The following is a 24,058-nucleotide window of genomic DNA, read 5'->3' on the forward strand; positions in this document are numbered from 1 at the left end:
CAAGCAGAAAGAAATGCGAGCAGTATGAAAAGACAAGGAAAGAAAGGACCACAAGCAATGCAGGTCAACTCAACTTTAGAAGAGGTAATAGCTGCAACAGATGGAATGTCAGATAAAGAATTCAGGATATACATGCTTCAGATGATCTGGAGACTCAAGGAAGACATGAGACAGCAAAATCGGACAATGAAAGATCACTTTGACAAGGAATTACATAAACAAATCCAGGAAGCAAAAGATCAATTATACAGGGAAATAGAGGTAATAAAAAACAAACAAATAGAAATCCTAGAAATGCAGGAAACAATAAACCAACTTAAAAACTCAATTGAGAATACTACCAGCAGAGTAGAACACTTAGAAGATAGAACATCAGACAATGAAGACAAAGTATTTCAACTTGAAAAGAACATAGACAGCTCAGCAAGACTGCTAAGAAACCATGAGCAGAACATCCAAGAAACATGGGATAACATAAAGAGACCAAACTTCAGAGTCATTAGGATACAGGAAGGCATAGAGGTCCAAACCAAAGGAATAAACAATCTATTCAATGAAATAAAATGAGAAAACTTCCCAGACTTGAAAAATGAGACAGAATCCCAAATCCTAGAAGCCTACAGGACGCCGAATGTGCAAAATCATAAGAGATCCACACCTAGACACATTATAATGAAGATGCCCAACATACAGAATAAGGAGAGAATTTTAAAAGCTACAAGAGAAAGGAAGCAGATTACATTTAGGGGTAAACCAATCAGGATAACAGCTGATCTTTCAACACAGACTCTGAAAGCTAGAAGATCCTGGAATAACATATTTCAAACACTGAAAGAAAATGGATTCCAACCAAGAATCGTGTATCCGGCAAAATTAAGCTTCAGGATGGAAGAAGAAATTCAAACCTTCCACGATAAACAAAAGTTAAAAGAATTTGCATGTACAAAACCATCTCTTCAAAAAATCCTTGGCAAAACATTACAGGAAGAGGAAATGGAAAATAACAATGAAAACCAACAGTGGGAGGTAGGACAGTAAAGGGGGGAAAGTAATCAAAGAGGAAAACAAATCAGGTTTAGTAACATTAATAAACAAATATGGCTGGAAGAACAAACCATATCTCAATAATAACCCTAAATGTTAATGGCTTAAACTCACCAATTAAGAGACACAGGCTAGTAGAATGGATCACAAAACAAGACCCAACAATATGCTGCCTACAGGAGACGCATTTGATAGGAAAAGATATACATAGACTGAAGGTGAAAGGTTGGGAAAAATCATATCACTCATATGGACTTCGGAAACAAGCAGGAGTGTCCATACTCATATCAAATAAAATAGATTTCAAGCCAAAGTTAATCAAAAGGGATAAAGAGGGACACTACATACTGCTCAAGGGAACTATACACCAACAAGACATAACAATAATAAATATATATGCCCCAAACAATGGTACAGCTATGTTCATCAAGCAAACTCTTCTCAAGTTCAAGAGTCTATTAGACCACCATACAATAATCATGGGAGACTTCAACACACCTCTCTCACCACTTGACAGATCTTCCAAACAATAGTTGAATAAGGAAACTATAGAACTCAATAACACAATTAACAACCTAGACTTAATTGACATATATAGAATATACCACCCAACATCAAACAGCTACACTTTTTTCTCAGCAACACATGGATCCTTCTCAAAAATAGATCATATATTATGTCACAGGGCAACTCTTAGACAATATAAAGGAATAGAGATAATACCATGCATCTTATATGATCATAATGGAATGAAAATGAAAATCAACGATAAAAGAAGGAAGGAAAAATCATGCATCACTTGGAGAATGAACAATAGGTTACTGAATGATCAATGGGTTTCAGAAGACATCAAGAAGGAAATTAAAAAATTCTTAAAGTTAAATGAAAACACAGACACAACATATCGGAATCTATGGGACACATTGAGAGCAGGTCTAAGAGGAAAATTCATTGCTTGGAGTTCATTCCTTAAAAAAAGAAAAAAACAACAAATAAATGATCTCATACTTCATCTCAAAATACTAGAAAAAGAAGAGCAAAACAACAGCAAAAGAAGTAGAAGGCAAGGAATAGTTAAAATCAGAGCTGAAATTAATGAAATCAAAACAAAAGAAACAATTGAAAAAATGGACAAAACTAAAAGTTGGTTCTTTGAATGAATAAATAAAATCGACAGTCCCTTAGCCATGCTAACGAAGAGAAGAAGAGAGAGAACTCAAATTACTAGCATACGGGATGAAAAAGGCAATATCACAACAGACACTTCAGAAATAGAGAAGATAATCAGAAATTATTTTGAATCCTTATACTCCAATAAAATAGAAGATAGTGAAGGCATCGATAAATTTCTTAAGTCATATGATCTGCCCAGATTGAGTCAGGAGGATATAGACAACCTAAACAGACCAATAACAATTGAGGAAATAGAAGAAACCATCAAAAGACTACCAACTAAGAAAAGCCCAGGACCGGATGGGTATACAGCAGAGTTTTACAAAACCTTTAAAGAGGAACTAACACCAATACTTTTCAAGCTATTTCAGGAAATAGAAAAAGAGGGAGAACTTCCAAATACATTCCATGAGGCCAACATCACCCTGATGCCTAAACCAGACAAAGACACTTCAAAGAAAGAAAACTACAGACCAATATCTCTAATGAACCTAGATGCAAAAATCCTCAATAAAATTCTGGCGAATCGGATTCAAAAACATATCAAAAAAATTGTACACCATGATCAAGTAGGATTCATCCATGGGATGCAAGGCTGGTTCAATATACGGAAATCAATAAATGTTATTCACCACATCAATAGACTTAAAAATAAGAACCATATGATCATCTCGATAGATGCAGAAAAAGCATTCGACAAAGTACAGCATCCCTTTATGTTCAAAACTCTAGTAAAATTAGGGATAACAGGATCTATGGCTATGATCTACATACTATGGCTATGATCTACATACTGTGGGGTCGGGCTCCAAATTCCTCAATAGGACACCCATAGCACAAGAGTTAATAACAAGAATCAACAAATGGGACTTACTCAAATTAAAAAGTTTTTTCTCAGCAAAAGAAACAATAAGAGAGGTAAACAGGGAGCCTACATCCTGGGAACAAATCTTTACTCCTCACACTTCAGATAGAGCCCTTATATCCAGAGTATACAAAGAACTCAAAAAATTAGACAATAAGATAACAAATAACCCAATCAACAAATAGGCCAAGGACCTGAACAGACACTTCTCAGAGGAGGACATATAATCAATCAATAAGTACATGAAAAAATGCTCAAAATCGCTAGCAGTCAGAGAAATGCATATCAAAACCACCCTAAGATAACATCTCACTCCAGTAAGATTGGCAGCCATTAGGAAGTCCAACAATAACAAGTGCTGGCGAGGATGTGGGGAAAAGGGTACACTTGTTCATTGTTGGTGGGACTGCAAATTGGTGCAGCCAATTTGGAAAGCAGTATGGAGATTTCTTGGAAAGCTGGAAATGGAACCACCATTTGATCCAGCTATTCCCCTTCTCGGTCTATTCCCTAAAGACCTAATAAGAGCATGTTACAGGGACACTGCTACATTGATGTTCTTAGCAGCACAATTCGCGATAGCAGGATTGTGGAACCAACCTAGATGCCCTTCAATAGATGAATGGATAAAAAAAATGTGGCATTTATACACAATGGAGTATTACTCTGCATTAAAAAATGACAAAATCATAGAATTTGGAGGGAAATGGATGGCATTAGAACAGATTATGCTAAGTGAAGCTAGCCAATCCCTAAAAAACAAATACCAAATGACTTCTTTGACATAAGGGGAGTAACTAAGGACAGGGTAGGGACAAAGAGCTGGAGAAGAAGAATAACATTAATAAACAGGGATGAGAGGTGGGAGGGAAAGGGAGAGAGAAGGGTAATTGCATGGAAATGGAAGTTGATCCTCAGGGTTATACAAAATTACATATAAGAGGAAAGGAGGGGTAAGAGAAGAATAATACAAGTGGAAAAAATGATTTACAGTAGAGGGGGTAGAGAGAGAAGAGGGGAGGGAAGGGGAGGGGAGGGGGGATAGTAGAGGATAGGAAAGACAGCAGAATACATCAGACACTAGTATGGCAATATGTAAATCAATGGAAGTGTAACTGATGTGATTCAGCAATCTGTATACGGGGTAAAAAGGGGAGTTCATAACCCACTTGAATCAAAGTGTGAAATATGATATATCAATAACTATGTAATGTTTTGAACGACCAACAATAAAAAAAGAATAAAAAAGTAAAACTGGCTCTGAAAACCAGCCGCTTTGCCTGTGGAGACAATATACTTGATCTAGCACAGAAGCTGAAAAATCTAACAATGTTTTTCCCATTTTCTTCCCTCCAAGAAGCAAATGGGAAAAGCCAGAAAAAATCAACAGGGAAATCCTGCATATGAGAGCCATAGAAAGACATGATAATCTTTCTGTGCTTTCCTGGCTGACCACAAAGCTGCACATATGTGTAGAGGAAATCTAAGCAAACTCAACAGAAAGTAAAGAGCAGAATAGTTGAGTGAACTTTGAAATGTGCTCCAAACACACTGTAAAAGGATAATTACATCCTGTTTTGTTGTGTTTGAAGATAACATGTGATTAGTTACTGTGTGACCACTAAGTTATGTAGAGACCAGGAAAATCCCCTAGGAAGCCAAGAAAAACAGGCTAAAATTGGATTGTTCAAACAATATTAAGCAGAGACATTAGTGGTTGCACACCATAAGAAAGAGGTCTTTCGGATTTATTTCATATTCGATTAAACTGTGATTTCTAAATTCATTATGTAAATTCCAACTGGATATTTATTTGAACTTTTCATGAATGTTTTATACTTAATATTTCCAAAGTGGAAATTTTGATTTTGTTTTCCAAATTTTGTTCCCATTGTTTGCTCTTCTTTGTTTAAGCAATGGCACAAATATTTACTCAATTTTCCAAAGCACATATTTAAGGGTTATTTTTTATTCTCTTCTCATATCAATTCATGATTAATTCTGGCCTTTTCAACCTCCAATAGAAATGTATATTTCCATTTCTACTGGCAGAGATTTAACATTGATTATTGTTGTCTATTGCCCTGGCCTACTAAAAAAAAAAAAAAAAAAAAAACAAAAACAAGTGCTTATGAGTTGCTTTGTTTCTTTCTCCTCTATTCTACCTTCCCATACTAAATTTGAACCTCATTTTACTTTAGCTATTAAAATACCTGAAGTTATTTTCTTTTTCAAGGCCTGTGTGCATACTGTAAACTGAAAAATTCTTTGCCCATCCTATCTTTGTTCTTCATGTGATCTATATATTTCATCCTTATTATGATTCCTGCTCCAAAAAGACTTCTTAACTTATCTCAGTCATTGAAACATCTTTCCTATATAACCATATTGCTATTTTAATTGTTCAAATTCTTTTTTTTCTCCATAACGCTTACAATTATTTGTCATTATTTTATTTAAATATTTCATCCATCTCTCCCGTAAAATAGGGAGATCCCCTTGGTACAGACAATGTGTGTTTTGTTCACCATTTTTTCCCAGTGTTTGGAATAGAGTTTACTGCATATTAGGTTCTCAAAAAATATTTCGGTGACTTACTATATTATGCAGATTATATTCCTGCTTCCCCAGGAATAGAATCCAAGGTTATATGCCCCATTACTTTTGTTTTTGTCAGTACATTCTCCTTAATGTGCAGAGGTGGGCAGTAGATATCAAGTAGGCAAATTCATTATGCACCAAGAATCAATAGATACCAAGAAAGATTGAGACATAAAGCTGTTCATTGTTCAGGTTTAGAATTTTTGGAAATCTCTGATGAACTACATTGTCCTTGACAGAGTTCATAGGAGAGCTGAGCATATAAGAAGAGTTTGAACCATGTAACCTCACTCAGTGTAAGAGATATACAGTCATGAGATAAGAGCCAACATGAGTTAGGGTCATAAGAGGAAGACTGGACAGCACATGGATGGCTGTGGAGAGGAAGTAAAAGCACAGTCAGTGTAGGTAATGAATGATCAAGTAGGAATGGGAAGATGGGGCTGGTATGAAAGGAAGGGAAACAAAATGCTAATACCTTCAGAGTCCTACCCTCTTCTCCAACCAATTACCAAAGTTACATCCCTTGGGTGGGGGAAGAGTTATTAATGAATGCCTCCTGGGTCACTTCTTTCCAGCCAGTACCCCAGGAAGGCTCCTTCCCCACCTTTAGGCCCATCTTGTTCACAAAGGCAAAGTGGGAACACAAGGGAGCATAAGAACAAAGGAAATATAAGATCTATAAAAGGGGCAGGACACTCCCACTCCTCAGCACCAGCTCTGGGTCCAAGCTACTCTCCAGAGGAGTCTACTATCTCAGTTCCATCTCTTTCTTAAATAAAACTTGCTTTCTACTCTTTCCTCTGTGTCTGGGTGTTCAATCTTCAATATCAGGGGAACTTGTTATGCTCGAATTCAGAATCCCCAAAAGACCACCAGAGACCAAGATTGATATAAGCAGCAAATATGTGTTTATTGGGAGCTAGCTTGGTTCTCCACGTGCACACAGCAACTGGTGATGCTGAGAGGCCCCGAGCCCAGGGTTTGCAGCAGTTTTATACACTCTTTGGGGAAGGCAGGGACTTCACATACATCATAGCATCTCTTATCAAATCATCATACACTGTGGGAAAATCATAAAACAACTCTAAAACATGATTAGCACATTCACTGGTGGGAACAGGTTAGGTAAGGGTGATTTGTTAGTACAAAAGGGGGATTCATTTGACCTGATTGGTTTAAGCCATGAGGGGAGTATGTGCTGAACCTACATGGTTTCCCAACATGTTATCAACCACCATAAACTACTGGGAGGGTCATCTGGCATTCCAGGTATTTTCCCTATCTCATGCTGATTGGTGGTTGCTAGGGGGTTGCTATGGGTTCCCACCTAGCCTGACTGAGTCAGGGACACTTGGCTCTGCAGATCTCTCCTGTTATTTGTAGATAAACAACTCAGCAGAGTGAGTATGTGCCTAGGAGTGCTGTGGGTCTTTCCAAGGACAAGGATCAATCCCCCTTCCTTGGACAGGCTTTGCTCTGAGGTAGAGCCTGGTTTTTCAAACTGACCTGGATCCTGGTTGATTCTCATCACCAACACTGGTATTATCTCCATCTAGAAATCCTTTCTGTCCTGGTCACTGGGAAAGCTTCTTTGGGAACACTATTTGACAACACGAAATGAGCATAAACTAAAGAGGTGTTCAAATACATTTAGAGAATCTCCACAAAAGTCCAAAATTAACCTACATTATGTTTCTTTCTATTTTGACCTCTCCTGAAGCTTGAGCCCTGGAACAGGAATTTCTAGAAGTGACATAGAAGTAAGGAAGAAGGCTGCTACAGAAAGTATGCTAAGATACAAAACATGAATTTAAACTGAGAAATGAACTTTCTTGTAAGGCAAGTCATACTATTGCCATTTTGCACAGGAAAGAAAACAGAGCTTATGAGTTGCTTTGGTTCTTTCCCCTCTATAGTCATGAACTAAACGGACAAAGTACTTTCCCAAACTCCCCAGTCCTCCAGGAAGAACTCATTCCCTGTTGTCCTGCTCCTAGAGCGTAATATAGTTTGTGCTATTTATATAAATTAGGAGCATGTTTTAGTCAGCTTTTTCAATGCTGTTACTTAAAGACCAGACCAACACAATTGTAGAGGAGGAAAAGCTTATTGATAGCTCACGGTTGGTTTCAGAGGTCTTAGTCCAGAGAAGGCAGGCTCCATTCCTTGGGGCTGGAGGTGAGGCAGAACATCCTGGTGGAAGAGTATGGGGGAGGAAAGGAGCTCACAAGGTGATCAGAAAGCAGAGAGCAGAGAGAGACTCCACTCTCCAGAAACAAAATATGCAACCCATAGCCACGCCTCCAATGAACCACTTCCTCCAACCACACCCCACCCCAATCACCATCCAATTAATCCCACCAGGGATTAATTCACTGATTAGGTTAATGCTATAATCTAATGTTTCTCCTCCAAAACTTCTTGCATTTTCTCACATGTGAACTTTTGGGGGACCTTACTTCCAAAGTACAACAGAGTACATTTTGAGCCTCATGAATTCAGCCTCATGACCTATTGTCATTCTAACAAACCAATCCTGTTTTTGGAGATAGAATCAGGGAACATCCCATTTTTTTTCATATTCTAAATCATACTCTAATCTCCAAGATCAACTGCTAATTTATCTATTGTCAAATATTTTGCCTCATAATGAATGCAGAGAAACCTATTACCTGAGTTCATTTCATACAGCCACTTTGGCCTAATGGTACTTGTAAATAAAGTCTTTGCATAATGAGCAATATTTATAAAAGCCAATTATCACTAATGTGTGTGACCTTTTGGCATCAAGTAGGTTAATAACATTTCAAATGTGGACCAAATTACATAGGGCTAAAATAAAACTTAGATATGATAAAAAGAAAGTCTTCTGTATACATAAAAATGAAGGTTATTTTCTATTTTGGCTGAACTTTTACAAAGTATTAATTAGATATGTGATTTCAATTAAAAATTCATTCTGGCCTATTTTCAAATAAAGAACATTAAGCAGGAATCATGTGAAAATGGTTAACTAGATACAAGAGCCTTATATTTACCAAGTAATGTCTAATGAAGCAGAATTAACCTTAACATTAAATCCTAAGGTTCAGATATTTCAAGAACATTAATTTGCGAAATACCATATACAGCTTATCTAAAGATTGCCACAAGGTTTTGAGTTTTTAGCCGGGGCACAATGGCACGTGCCTATAATGCCAGCAGGCTGAGGCAGCAGGATGGCAAGTTCGAAGACAACCTTAGCAATTTAGCCAGGCACTAAGCAACTCAGTGAGACCTGTCTCTAAATAAAATACAAAAAAGGGATAGGGATGTGGCTCAGTGGTTAAGTGCCCCTGAATTCAATCCCCAGTACCAAAATAAAAAGATTTTGAGTTTTTGTTGATTCCTATGCAGTCAATATTAATAAACTATAATTAACAGTAATAATACTTAATCCATTTGAATTTTGACTTAACTTTTAAAATGACCATAATAAAGTGTTGCCATATATTTAATTCATTTTTTATTACGTTATCAAACTAATTTAATTTACCTAATGCTGGTATAACTCCAGTTCATTCTATTAAGGCACTTTCATTTCTTTATATTGTATTTTAAATTGTTTATTTACAGTTAGGCTGCCATATTAGATGATATTTAGCATTATTATATATGGGATAACAGAACTGATTCTGTATTGTACAGTAAAGTACTAACAAGATATACTAGGTCTAACTTTTGCTTCACTATTATATTCTATCCTATTTGAATTATTAGGGATCAAAATTCAATTCTCCAAAACAGAAATAGAATATCAAATATTTTTCAACACTGATAATATTACCTACCATAGGTTTGCTTTTGTCTATCTGGTCTAATCCTGGACTAAACTGCCTAGGTAGTTAACTGCTCAGAATAGTCCACTCACATCTTCAGCTGTCTCTTCACTTTTTAGTGACCTTAACCCCATGTGACCTGAATTTTCACAATTACTGAGTGAATACTATTCACACCTCTGGCCTTCCACCTTGGCATCCCAGGCTGCTATTTTATTTCCATTCATCAATGATCTGTGTAAATTATTTTCTTGCTGACAAAATCACATATCCAATATTCTCAACACTTTAGTTTGGTAACCAATAACTAATGTAGCAAAATAAGTATAAAATTTTAATTTTTAAACACCTGGCAGCTGGACACAAAGGTGTATGTCTGTTCTTCCAGCAGCTCAGGAGACTATTAGCAGGAGGATCACAAGTTCAAAGCCAGGCTCAGCAACTTAGCAAGGCCCTGAGCAACTCAGTAAGACCCTGTCTCTAAATAAAATATAAAAAAAGGGCTGGATATTTGGCTAAGTAGTTAAGTGCCCCTGAGTTCAAACCTCAGTGCCCAAAACAAAAACAAACAAAAATCTGGTTATGTGCAAGCCCACTAGGAGATATGTGCATGTTATAGAATATTACTTTCTAAACACATATGAAGTCTAGTGGTGAGGCACAATATATAGAGTAAAGAATAATAAATGCTGTAACTATAAGGTGATGCTAATGTTAGGCCTTATTTATGATTCCTGATTCAATGATTCTTGCTGCTCAGATATTTACAAAATGATTTTTCATATAATTAATTTGATATCATGAATAAATTATACTTTACTCTTTATACTGAGAAAAAGTTCTACAAATGAAATGTGAACAGTTTGGGGGAAGATTGGGAATAAGTCAAATGAGTTTATTTAAACACAGCAAGTAATGAAATTTCTAATAAAATCATAAAATGTCTACATTGGGAAGCAATAGTAAGTCCTAGAAATAAGATCAAAACTTGCACATTGAAATCTGATTATATGTATTCAGACAAGGTTAGCTGAGTCCATAAAGGACAATAAAACCTTATCATGAAAAAAATGTTACTGTAAGCATATCATATTAGTGAAAATAATGTTCAATAAACTAATACAGCATGACACAATCAGAAGAATCAATCAAAAGTATGAAAGTTAATTCCACCATCTTTATATAAACATAAGTATATTTAATGACGAGGACCATACACTTTGAAGGTAGAATTTAAACATTGTCATGGGCTTTAGTCTTTCATCATGAGAGATAGGAGCTTTTAGAAGAAGATTACAAAAGGAAATAATTTAGGTCAAAACAGGTTTTTAAATAGCTTCAAATACCCATTGTTTAAGTATTACATCCATGTACAGTGTCATCCGCCACATTATTCTCCTCATCCTGACAATCTAACAAGACTTTGTTTTTATCATCAAAAAGCTTTGTCAAATGTGCTAAAAAATATATACTATCTAAATTGAATATAGCAAGTAATGATGTCAGTAATTTTATTTCTGCCCCAAATGTTTCTTTTTTGCTCCTTTCTCAATTTTGTAACTTTTCAGATTGCTTCACCAACTTTTTAAGCTCGAGGTCAGTAGGCTGAAATGCTCAGAGACAGTTAACTTATAACTCAAAGCCTGAAGACTGTATCATACTCTCTCAGAGGGATCAAACATCTTTATAAACACAGCTGAAGGGCAGAGGGGGGGGGGAAATGGGTCAACATTTTTGTGTTTGTGCTATTTTCAGTGGAAATATCCCTTTTACCAAAAACCTCTGAACAGAAGTTAGCTATCAGTTCTGTAGGAGTCATCACATGGCTAAGAGCAAAAGACAAAGCTCATGGTGGAGCAGAGGAAGCCGTCTGTGCTGGTGTTAGGAGATGGTAGGCTTTGGACTCAGAAGTATTCTCCTCAAGCTCTGCATTCCTTCCTTGAAGCATTCATCCCACGCATCCCAACACATGAAATCTTTTCTCTACATCATTTGTTCTTTTTTTCAGATTTTTTGTTGAACTATAATATAAAGAACTTATAAGTAAATTGGTAAGTACAAGTTATAAATCAATTGCTCAGTCTTCACAAAAGGAACAGAACTTTGTAACCAGCATCTGGATGAAAAAACAGAATATTCAAACACCCCAGAAAAAAAAGAAGTAATATGTTGAAAGTAACATTTTTATAAAAGAAGCATGGGTATGTTAATTACAATAGAGAGGAGAAAGGTAGTACCTTTCCCAGGTATATGTGTGTAATGACTCTATGATACACCATTTCCCAAAGTAGGATTATGGATGACTTCCTAAGGCATGTTTTTGCAAGTGTTAAAAAGCTATTGTAATAATAATAATTTTGTAACACATTTAACCAGGGCTAGTCTAATAGTTTTATCACCTAAAAGATTTGTACAAACTCAGACTCTAGGGTCTACTACCAGATGATGCTCAAGTCAGAAGAGGAATGAGGAAAACATTTCATTTCTCTTCTGGACATAGATGGACATATATGTTCTGAAGAAAACTCAGTTGGGTTAACACATGGCCTCTTTCCAACTTTTCTACTTTTTCCTCCATGGAGGGAGTCACTGATTGATAAAGTTTGGACAAATGAAGTGCTAATAGGAATTCTGCCCTTGTCTTAGAAGCAAGTAGAACTGGTTTTGTGAATGTGCCACACAAAACCTATCACTGAGAAGAGAGGCCACCTTGATGTAATGCACTGCTGTGGTTGTCTTGGAATTTCTTAATAATTTTCTTTGAAATTGTGTTCAGAACATGCAGTCTGGTGGGAAAATGGAGCTGGCATGTGAGCGGAGGAGATAAACACAGTTTGCATTCCCATCATTGTTGCTGTCCTGTCAGCCTATACTATTCACAGTACCCCATGAGCACAGGGCTCCTGTGGACCCTCCATGCACAAGAGTCCAGCATGATTCAAAGTGAGATCAAGGTACGCCTGTTAACATCTTGCACTGAAAAGGAGAGATGCTGACCACCTCCAGGGGCCAGTTTTCCTTGACAACCAGAGCTTCCTTTGAATGCAGAAAGAAGACATTCAAAAAAAAAAAAAAAGGCAAAACTGAAGAAGCCTTTTATATCCTTTATTGTTCATATTACCTGTCTGTATTAGGCAACCACTGCACTAAAATGATGATACAGAAGCAAGGGAGAAAATAAAGTAACCCTAAGATTGTGTTTCTCTTAATGATTCCTTATTCATCAGTAAGCCAAACGCAGAGCGTGGTAGAGAGTGAACCTATGAAAAAGCAAAATAAAACCACTAAATTAGCTTTAGGCATCATTTACACAGGTGTAGTACAAACAGATTACATATGTATGTAGGAATTGTGCAATTTTGATAGTTTTTATGACTGAATTAAATTCTCTTTTCACTAATAATTGGCATTTATAATATAAAAATAATTGTCAAATTTAGGTTAATAATTTAAAATTTTACTTTTTAACTAGAATGGCATTAAATGATAAAAATTACTATAACTGAGAAAAAAAGATCATGCAAAAAAAGGAAAAAATATGTTTCAGGACCTGTAATGGTATTTTTCCATTTTTTTTTTCTTTTTCTTTTTACCCAGCAACACTCAACTACTGAGCCATATCCCCATCTCTTTTTTTTTTTGTATTTTATTTAGAGACAGAGGCTCACTGAGTTGCTTAGGGCCTCGCTAAATTGCGGAGGCTAGATTTGAATTTGTTATTCTCCTGCCTCAGCCTCTTGAGCCACTGGGATTATAGGCATATGCCCCAGCACCTAGCGATTTTTCCAACTTTTTAAACAAGCAACCATCCATTTTCATTTCACACAAGGCCTCACATAGACTAGCTGACCCTGGAGGCAAGGATTCTGCTCTGCCCCTTCAAAGAGTGCATCCAACAGGGAAGCCTGCTATTATGACTAGGTGGGTAATTCTACTTCTTTTCCTGATTAAGCAAGCCATTTGATGTTGACACTGAGCTGTATTCTCCAACCTTGTTTTCCTAAGTAATAAACAAAGTATTTGGGATGTGTTTGCTACTTTTTTATTGTATTTTTCCATTGGTTCTAAAATCAAGCTGGAAAGAACAATGCTATTTTTTGAGCCTTCACAGAGACCCTAACATCTGCATGTGGGAAGATCCACAGATGTATCTGATTAATTCCCACCTCCAGAAATGATGGAATCTTCATAAAATTCATGGATTGTACCACAGTCAATTTCCTTATACTGAAATTATACTTTGTGAAAACCAGGTGAAGTTGTACTTGTGACTTGCTTGTTCATTCTTTTGCAACTTCCTATGAGTCTATAATTATTTAATAACAAAGTAAAGATAATAATAATTACAAATTTATTACTTTTATTTTAATGAAACTACTACATGTTGGGTATTTGCCTGAACCAAATAGTATTTAACTTAATAATAACAGTTAATTGTTAGTACACTGAATATGTGCCAAATGTTACATTAACACTGAATGTAGTATGAGTAATGCTTAAGTAGTGGGTATCCAATGAAGATTTGAATAAATACATAAGTTAACAGGTAAATAAATTGCATTATTTCAAGCCACAAAAGCAGATAAGGCACTACTGTATTTTTATAGCCATTGAAAGGAACAAAATTACAAAATGTGTTTTATTTTATTGGCTGAAAAGAATTAGTAATACCACAGAATTCATAATAAGATTTGACTTGAACTGTTAGTTCAGTGCTAAGCTACTGTATTTATTTCCCAAAGTTCAAAAATAATTTTGATTAAATTGCAACCATCTTTCAGGAATATGAAATTCCAATTATAAAGTCAATATTAGTAATTTCCTTTGGCTTATATTGAACAACACATTGACTCATGAAACCAAGTGTTTCAATAATCATTTCCATTTTAAAGCAAGATAACCAACCAATCTCTGTGTTCAATAAAGGCCACTCCTCAAAAAACGGAATTTTGGAAAACGAATACCAAAGTTAATGGCCTGGTAATTGTTTTAAAACATTATTCAGTGATGTGTGAATTTATTTGTTGAAACATAAATAAAATATCAATTGTTATAGTACATGGTTACACTTTTAGAAAAATTAGATTATTAAAAGAGTTCAATTTTGTTGTCAATATTTAGAGAAAAATATCCCTTAGTAAGTATAAGAATTCAGATTATGTAGTTGTACAATATGTTTTTAATTTTAGGTAACATTTGCCTTTATTACTAAAAATACATATTCTATCTATAATTTCAAGATGTTCTACTATATTAAATCCTCACTCAACTCACAAATAGTTTTTTAAAACTTGTGTTAATCCATTTTTTCATTACTATAACAAAATATCTAAGGCTAGGTTACATTACAAAGAAAAGAAATTTATTTTGGCTCCTGGCTCTGGAGATTCTGAAGATTCAAGATTCACAGAACACATCTGTTACTGGCCTTCTTGCTGCCAGATTCCTGAGGTGCTGCAGGGCAGCACAGAGCAAGAAGAGGGACCATGCATATGGGTGTGTGTATGTATATGACTGATGGCCTGCCGACCCTTCTTTTCTCTCTCTCCCTCCTTTCCTCCCTTCTACTCTCTCTTCATCTTCTCATAAAGCCTCAGAATTTCAACCATGGAGGCTCTACCCTGATAACTTTATTTAATTGTAATACTTTTTCAAACACTCCACCTCTAATGCACACCATATATTGTTTTTACCCTCTTAATAGCTCACAATGGGGATTAAATTTCAGCACATGAACCATTAGAGGACACAAACCATATCCAAATCCAGCAGTACAGTAAACTGTATACCTTTTCTTCAAATGAGGCTTAAACTTTTGTTTCCATACTTCCATTATAATGGCTTGGCTCAATGCATTCATTCTATCCATGATAACGTTCTTTCTTCTTTATATGTAACAAAATCACCCTATGTTTTAAATTTATCTTAGCAATAAAAACTCATAGGTATGATCACCTGTGTGCAAGGAGTTGTGACAAACTGCTACTTACAACAATTTGGTGGATACACTTATCAACTTTACAATTGAGGAGACTCAGTGTTTGAAAAAGGTAAGTAATACATTAGTCAGCTTTCCATTGCTTGACAAAATACCTCAGTTAGGTAACTTAAAGAAAGAAAAGTTCATTTTGACTCAAAGTTTCATAGATTTCAGTCCATGGGTGGATTGTACTATTGTTTCAGGGCCTGTGGCAAGGCAGAAAATCATGATAGGAAGCCTGTGGTAGAGCAAAGCTGCACATCTCCAGGGTAGATGTGAAGCAAAAGAGAAAGACGTGGAGAGTCCAGTGACTTAACTTGCACTAAGCCCTATTTCCTATAGGTTTCATCACAGGCTGATGACCAAGGCTTTATCATATGGACCTTTGGGAGATAAATTTAAGATCCAAATTACAGTTAAGCAGCTAGCCTACAATGCTACATAGTTCAAACCCAAAACATTCTATGTAAGAAATCTGAGTATTCAGTTGCGGAATATATGTGGCTACATGGGAAGGGACAGGGGGACAGTCATTCTCACCAAGGTGCTAGGCATGTGAGTGAGACCAACTGGTTTTTTCAAGATCAGGTGCTAACCAAGCCAGTAATTAATCATAGTCAATGTCACATGGAGATGAATAATTTTTTAGTTGAGCCATTTCTAAAATCCCCACCCGTAATATGACAAGATCTAAGAAAACATAAGCCCCAAGAGAGTTCACTGTCCAGCCAACCCTACCAATTGATATGTTAGATGATAGAGGCTTACCTTCTTCCTTCTTTAATTTACTCATTGCATTAAGAATGGAAAACTAGAAAATTATCTGCAAGTTTGACAAATAAATCACCTTATTTTTCAGTATATTAAATCTTGTCTCTTTTCTGGAATTCTATTTTAGTTGTAGTATAAAGTATGTCATTCTTTATTTAAAGATTTAATTATTCTTTCATTAAAGTTTTCAAAGCTAAGAGAGTGAAAACTCGTTTGAAGTATCCTTAAAATATACTTTGAAAATAATGTATGTTCTTCTATACTTTGGAGTCCTAACATCAATTTGATTTCCCACATAGATTGCTAAAATGGTGCTATCCAGAGTACTAAACACAATCATTTTTACAACTCCCAAAGGTAAATTCCCAGCACAAAAGTCAAATTTTGAAAGTAATTTAGAAGTTAAATTGAAAAGCCAGCAACATGTCAAACTAGGTCCCTTTATTTATTTTTACTTTCTCTTCTTTGATTATATTTATTTTTGCCTTTCTTTTCCCTTAAGGAAATATCTGTATTACTCAGTTTTTTAAATGAAAGCTTCTCTAATTAGTGCAGACTATGATTTTTAAATAAGAAGTTAGGAAAGATTACTTAGTATGGAAAAGGCATTCATGTGTAAAAGTTCAAAGTATGCAGATGATTTTATCATTAATGGATCGCTTGATGCTTATATGAAAGTAACAGGCAGGTACCAAATTATCCTTATTTCCTTCTATCATGGAGCCTGAAATAATGGCTATCTGGACTTAATCTTTCAATTACTTGAGGCCATTTAAGCACCAGTTATCCCCAACTATAATTTAAAATAATCATTTTTTCTGATAACACAAATACTTAATTTCTCCAAACCCTTCTGATTGAAATGGATGGTTTAAGTGTTGAGAGGCATTCTTTACTTGGTTTGAGAAATAAGAGTAGAGAGTGAATCCGCAGTTACCTGTTTTGGTTATTTTCTGGGAAAAGTTCCTTCATCACCAGGAATATTGATCTGTATCTCAAATTTTACACAAGTGAGGGAAGAAATATCCCCAAGATCTGTTTGATATTCCACACTGAAATATGAGAGATCATCTAAATCACTATTTCTGACAAGGCTGACGGGCAGCTGAGAACATGAACTTAAAAATCAAACTAACTTGTGTTGAAATCTCGGCCTTGTTATTCATTGTCTATAATTCTCAGCCTCAGTTCTCACACTTGTAAAATGATGAAAATGATAATTGAACCTATTTTCCACTTACTCTAAAAAAAAAAAAAAAAAAAAAAAAAAAAGAAAAGAAAACCTATTGGGCATCTACTAGGTGGTAGATATTTTTCCATTGAAAACAGAGTGTGAGGGAAGCTGGTTTTCCATTTGTGCTGGCAGGGGCCTGTGCAGTCTGTCTGTAGGCCTCTGGGAAGGAAGCCCTTACAGTGTTGGCAGCTTATCACAGCAGGGATACCTACCTCTCCAAGGGTCACAGCCAGCAAAGCTGGATTCTTCTCCACTGCTGTCAAGCATTGTGTTGCAGCCCTAAATGGCAGACTATGCCCTCCAGTGTCACAGCAGACCCCAGCAGCTCACCACTAACTTCTTTTTCAGGTCCTTGTCTCACAAATCCAAAGAATGAATTCATGGGACAATGAAAGGCGACAGTGAAGGGAGTAGGATGTTTTCAAGTGTGAAGAATTAGAAACAGAACTCTTGCAGTGGCAAGAGGAGACCCGAGAGCAAGTTGCCACCTGAGTATGCTAGTCTATGGGTTTATATAGAGCTTAGGTCAATGTTATTGGTCCAAATTATGGTAATCAGGGTTTGGAAAAGTACTAGTGCTATTAATTAACCCTTGAGTCTGAATTTCCATTCAGGTCTGGCCCCTTTCTGTTTTCTCTCCACTTGTGGTTAATCCCAGCTCTTCCCAGGAGATTGAAGTCACCAGATTGTAGATTCTGAGGGTTTCAGGGCTGTGTGCTGTATGGAACAGGCTTCCATACCAGGCCTGACCCAGGCAGTCACAGGCTAATTGGTCAGCACACCCTGACTTACCAGGATTCAAGCCCATACCATCACAATTGGTGGGCTCTTGCTCACCACCTGAGGTGCAGCCCACTGCTCTGCAGCTTGGGGAGAACAGCTCGGCTTCTCCATATGCTAGAGATACAACAATGAATACAGAGAACAAAATACATGAAACATTCTATTTTGAGGAAACAGACAACGTATAGAGGTCAAGAATTGCTATGGAGAAAAATAAGCAGAAAAATTGTTTAGAGACATTTGGGAAAAGATATCATTGAAATTTTATTGAGAATGTGATATTTGAATAATGTCCGAAGGAGCTGAGATAGAGAACCATTAGCCTTGTATACTATAAAATACAACAAGCACAAAACCCTAGTTCCAGTTCAAAAGACAAGTACATGGGAAGATTGAGAGGTAGCATGTATGAGTGCTCCATTACCGAATGCTTGCCCCCAGGTGTATAGTGATAGAGGCCTGGGAGATTTATATGTCCTTCTGCTGTCAAGTAGAGTCCAGTAAATTTTGGTTTTTGAAAATAAGTGTCATAAAATTTCAACAAATTGAATTTAATGATCTAATTGAATATTATTGATTAATCATCGGGCAGCATCCTATCTATTAAAAGGAAAAGCACATCCATGAAGGGCTAGTTTTATAGACAAAAAAGGCTGATGAAAGCAGAAATAAGAAACGAGAAAAAGATTAATTCTTTCAAAGCTATTTTCTATGTTAGCTTATGGCTACTGTAACAGAATATCTGAGATAATTGACTTAAAAAGAAGAAAGATTTATTTTGGCTCGTAATTTTAAAGGTTTCAGTCCCTGGCCCACGGTTGCTGTACTTTGGGACTTTTGTTGAGGTAGCACAGAATGGCAAGGAGCATATTGTAGAGCAAAACTGTTTTACTTCATGGCCTTAAACCAAAAAAAAAATAAATAAATAATAATAAGAAAAGGAAGGGATTGAGTCCCAATATCCCATTCAAGGGCATCTCTACAGTGACCAGACCTATCAGTAGGCTCTACTTCTTAAGTTTCCAGTAGTGCTGCAGGCTGGTGACGGTCTCTAACATATGGACCTCTGAGGAACAGTCCCAAACCACAACAATTTCCTAATATAAAAAGTAAAGGGGACATTATTATCATGCCTCCTTGACTGGTCTCTTTAATTGGCTTCTGTTCATCTTCTACTTTTAAGAAACTTTCCCTGTTTCCAAGTTCTGTTTGATTATGTGTCAGGCACCTAGAATAAGTGGCTCTATCCAGGTTTGGCCTGGTCTTTTGTGTCCAATTATATAGAAGCTTAATCTGAAACAACAGTCTCCCATAAATTTTCTTTACCATAAATAAAAGCCACAAATAATGTATGGCTTTTATGGAAAAAAAATAGAGAAACCTCAGCAATAATACATTGAAGGGGAATGAAGGATTGTATTTCATTACATTGCATATATGTTTCAACACTGCTGAAATTGGGATTCAGCTAAAAACGAATGTGTTGGGAAATTTTCTGTTATAATTTTGTGGGCTGGGGATGTGGCTCAAGCGGTAGCATGCTCACATGGCGTGCGTGTGGCCTGGGTTCGATCCTCAGCACCACATACAAACAAAGATGTTGTGTCCGCCGATAACTGAAAAATAAATATTAAAAAAATTCTCTCTCTCTCCCTCTCTCACTCTTTCTTTAAAAAAAAAATAAATAAAATAATTTTGTTAGTAACATATTTCTTATTTGTACAAAAAATATCAATGCATCTTACATTGGGACTAATTTATGGCATCATAGATTCAATGAAATATTACATCCGTGAGAACAACTTGCAAAAAGAATCAAGATAAAACATTTAGAAGCATCTGCATCCTTTGTAGAATCATAGGATTTCTCAGTTTCTAGGAACAAAAAAGAAAAAAAATACAATAAAACAACAACAACAAAAAGATAAGGAAAAGGGTAGAAGAGGCTGAATTTAAACATCATCATCATCATCATCATCTTCATCATCATGAGGTAAGAGATACCAAGAGGGAAAGAAGTGGAATGGAACAAAATGGTCACAAGAAAAACCATTCATTCTAGAAGTTGGAGACTTCCCTGGAGTTGTGCAGAAGAAGCTCACTTCCTCCTCAAATTCATCAGGAAGGTGCATAGAGTTGGCCCTGATGACAAGAAGGTGCCAGAGTTGATGAAATGCAGCAGAAGCATCCTGATGGGCATTCCTGAGGGAAAACAGCCCAGAGCGCCAGTGAAACATCAAGCAGAAAGGAAACCATCCTGCTTTGTGGACCACACAAACTTATAGCACAAAATAGTTTTCCATTTCCCCCAAACACACAAAAAGGGTTTGGGGAAATTAGGAGCCATGAGCAGTTGATGGCAAAAGTGAAGAAACTAAAACCAGGTTACTGATAAACACAAATCAGAATAAACTGTGGCTTTCTTCTACATGAGTAAATTTGTAAAATTAGAGCAACAGTGAATACCAAAGTTTAGAGAAAAATATATTCTTCTAAGAATTTCACACTCATACAAAATGTGTTTTCCAGTTTGAAGTTAAGACCTCTCCTCTGAATTTGGTGGTATTGTACTGAGTGTCCTGTTATCCTAGGGAAAGCCAATCCTGTTTGCAAACAACTGCATTCAAGGAATTTGCCAGAACATAACCTTGAACTTGCTTCCATGCAAGAAATTTCAAAACTTTGTGAGAATATTTATGGAGGACTTTCTGTAAAATGTACTACCTTCCCAATTCTTAGCCAAGTTTTCTTCAAACTCTGTTCATGTGAAGATAAATATTCCCAAAATTAGCCATAGAGAAATGCACAAAAAATATTGGTGATAAAATGTCAGAGACAAGCTGAGCTCAACTACGTGACACAGAATTCTCTTCTATAGGACAAACTAATCTGCTTTTTCAAATTTTCAAGAGTATGCAGGATTCAAAGTTATTCTTTCCACTGCAACACCAAAGCATACAAATTTACTTATTATTATTTCATATGAAACCAATATTCCACAGAGCATGCTTTGGGAAACATCTTTTGAGATACTCTTAAAATTCACTCTTATAAATGCTGTATTTGTTCTGATCTGTACATACAGCACCCAAAGTTGTTGTAAGAAATTTACCTTTGTCATATCAATTATATTGCATGGTAATATTGATATTTCATACCTTTTATTCAGCCACATAAAATAATTTCTTATAATAAGAAATAAGAAGTTGTTAAATAAATAATTAATATAAAATGTTTAAAGCAGATAGAAGTCCAATAATCAATAAGTATATGATGCAAAGAGAAGTTTTGTGGTAGACCACTTAATGACCCTCCTCCCCACAAATATGTTCATCTCCTAATCAACAGTACCTATGAATATGTTAAGTTATGTAGCAACAAGAATTCAACAGATGCAATTAAGGATCCTAAAATATGGCAATTATCCTGGACTTATCAGATGGGCACAATGAAATCAAAACAGTGCTTTTAAAATAGAAAGTGGAGACAAAAGAGTCAGAAAAGGAAATTTGACCATAGAAACAGAAATCAGGGTGACAGAGTTACAAGCCAAGTAATGCTGACAATTACTAGAAGCAGGAATAAGCAGGGGCAGATTATTCCCCAGCACATCCAGTAGAAATGCATCTTTGCAGAAATCTGGATTTCATCCCTCTAAGAGTCATTTTGGACTTCTGACTTCCAGAACTATAAGATAATAGACATTGTTATATACTACTAAACTTATGGAGGTTTGTCAGCACAGCAATAGGAATTCAGTACAAAATTTTAATGACATATACTTTATTCCTTTGTTTTATACAGATAGCGAAAATTCCTTATGAAAGCTTAGTGAAAATGGAACTTCTATGAACCACTTGCAGAATATATACTGGGATGTTCCTGGAAGGTAAGCACCATGGACCAAGGTCTAAGTCCTTAAAATAATTTTAACATTTTTTTAAACATTTTTAGATTTATGGACCTTTATTTTATTCATTTATTTGTATGTGGTGCTGAGAACCGAACCCAGTGGCTCACACATGCTAGGCAAGCACTCTACCACTGAGCCACAGACTCAGCCTCTAACATTTAAAAAAAAATATTAGTGTTCTTTCTTTCTTAGAAAGGAGAGAGAGAGAGAGAGAGAGAGAGAGAGAGAGAGAGAGAGAGAGAGAGAGAGAGAATCTTTTTTGTATATGGACACAACACAATGCCTTTATTTTTATGTGGTACTGAGAATCGAACCCCGGTCCCGCTCGTGCTAGGCGAGTGCTCTACCGCTGAGCCATGATCCCAGCCCAGCCCCTAACATTTTGACTTAGAAACAAAACTTTAGGAATTTATGATAAAGAAATAATTAGATATTCGTATTATTATAGTTTAAATGTGGTGTCCCCCAAAATCTCACATATGAGACAATGCAAGAAGGTTTGGAGGAAAAATGATTGGGTTAAACTTAACCTAATTAGTGAATTAATCCCTGATGGGTTTAACTCAGTGGTAACTAGGAAGGTGTGGTGTGGCTGGAGGAAGTGGTTCATTGTGAGTGTGGCTATGGGGTATATATTCTGTATCTGGAGAATGGAGTCTCTCTTTCTGTTCTCTGATCATTATGTGAGCTGCTTCCTTTTGCCATGCTCTTCTGCCATCATATTCTACCTCACCTCTAGCCACAAGAAATGGCGCCTGTAGTCTATGGACTGAGACCTCCGAAACCATGAGCCCTCAAATAAACTTTCCTCCTCTACAATAATTCTGGTTGTGATTTTTAGTCACAGCAGTGAAAAGGCTAACTAAAACATGTATAAATATTTTTGCACAGCAATGTGCCCACAAGTACTTGTATCCTGAAACTAGAACCAACTTAAAGATTCAATAAGGCATGGATTTGGGGGAAAAGGTACACTCATACACTGCTGTTGGGACTGCAAATTAGTGCAGCCAATATGGAAAGCAATATAGAGATTTCTTGGAAAATAGGGAATGGAACCACCATTTGACCCAGCTATCCCTCTCCTTGGTCTGTACCCAAAGGACTTAAAAACAGCATATTACAGGGACACAGCCACATCAATGTTTAGAGCAGCACAATTCACAGTAGCTTAACTGTTGAGCTAACCTAGATGCCCTTCAATAGAAGAATGGATAAAAAAATGTGGCATATATACACAATGGAATTTTACTCAGCAAGAAAAGAGAATAAAATCATGGCATTTGCAAATAAATGGGTGGAGTTAGAGAAAAAAATGCTAAGTGAAATTAGCTAATCCCCCAAAAATGTAATACTGAATGTTTTTTCTTATATAAGGAGGCTAATTCATAGTGGGATAGGGAGAGGGAACATGGAAGGAATAGGTGAACTCTAGATAGGGCAGAGGGGTTGGAGGGTAAGGGAGAGGGCATTGGGTTAGAAATGATGGTGGAATGTGATGGCTATTATTATCCAAAGTACATGTATGAAGACACAAATTGGTGTGAATATACTTTGTATACAACCAGTGATATGAAAACTTGTGCTTTATATGTGTGATAAGAATTGTAATACATTCTGCAGTCATATATAAATAAAATAAATAAATAAAAATTTTTAAAAAGCTAAGATGCAAATTTTAAAAAAAAAGATCCAATAATATGAAACAATGTAGACAAACAATTTACCCATGCAAAAAAAATATACAGTTGTCATTTCCTATGATGCCAAGGAGGAAAAAAACAGGTAACAAAATTCTTGCACATTATTACTCAAATGTGTATAATTATAAGCAAACATGTATGCATTATGAACCAAAATAACCAATTATTTT

At 36.0% G+C, this 24,058-nt stretch overlaps 1 pseudogene; it reads left to right on the forward strand.

Moving 5' to 3' along the window:
• LOC113188201 (60 kDa heat shock protein, mitochondrial pseudogene) overlaps positions 1-24,058 on the forward strand; it is a 44,719-nt pseudogene that overhangs the window by 617 nt on the left and 20,044 nt on the right.

This window comes from Urocitellus parryii, chromosome 6, assembly GCF_045843805.1.
Source record: "Urocitellus parryii isolate mUroPar1 chromosome 6, mUroPar1.hap1, whole genome shotgun sequence".
In the NCBI taxonomy this organism is placed as follows: domain Eukaryota; kingdom Metazoa; phylum Chordata; class Mammalia; order Rodentia; family Sciuridae; genus Urocitellus; species Urocitellus parryii.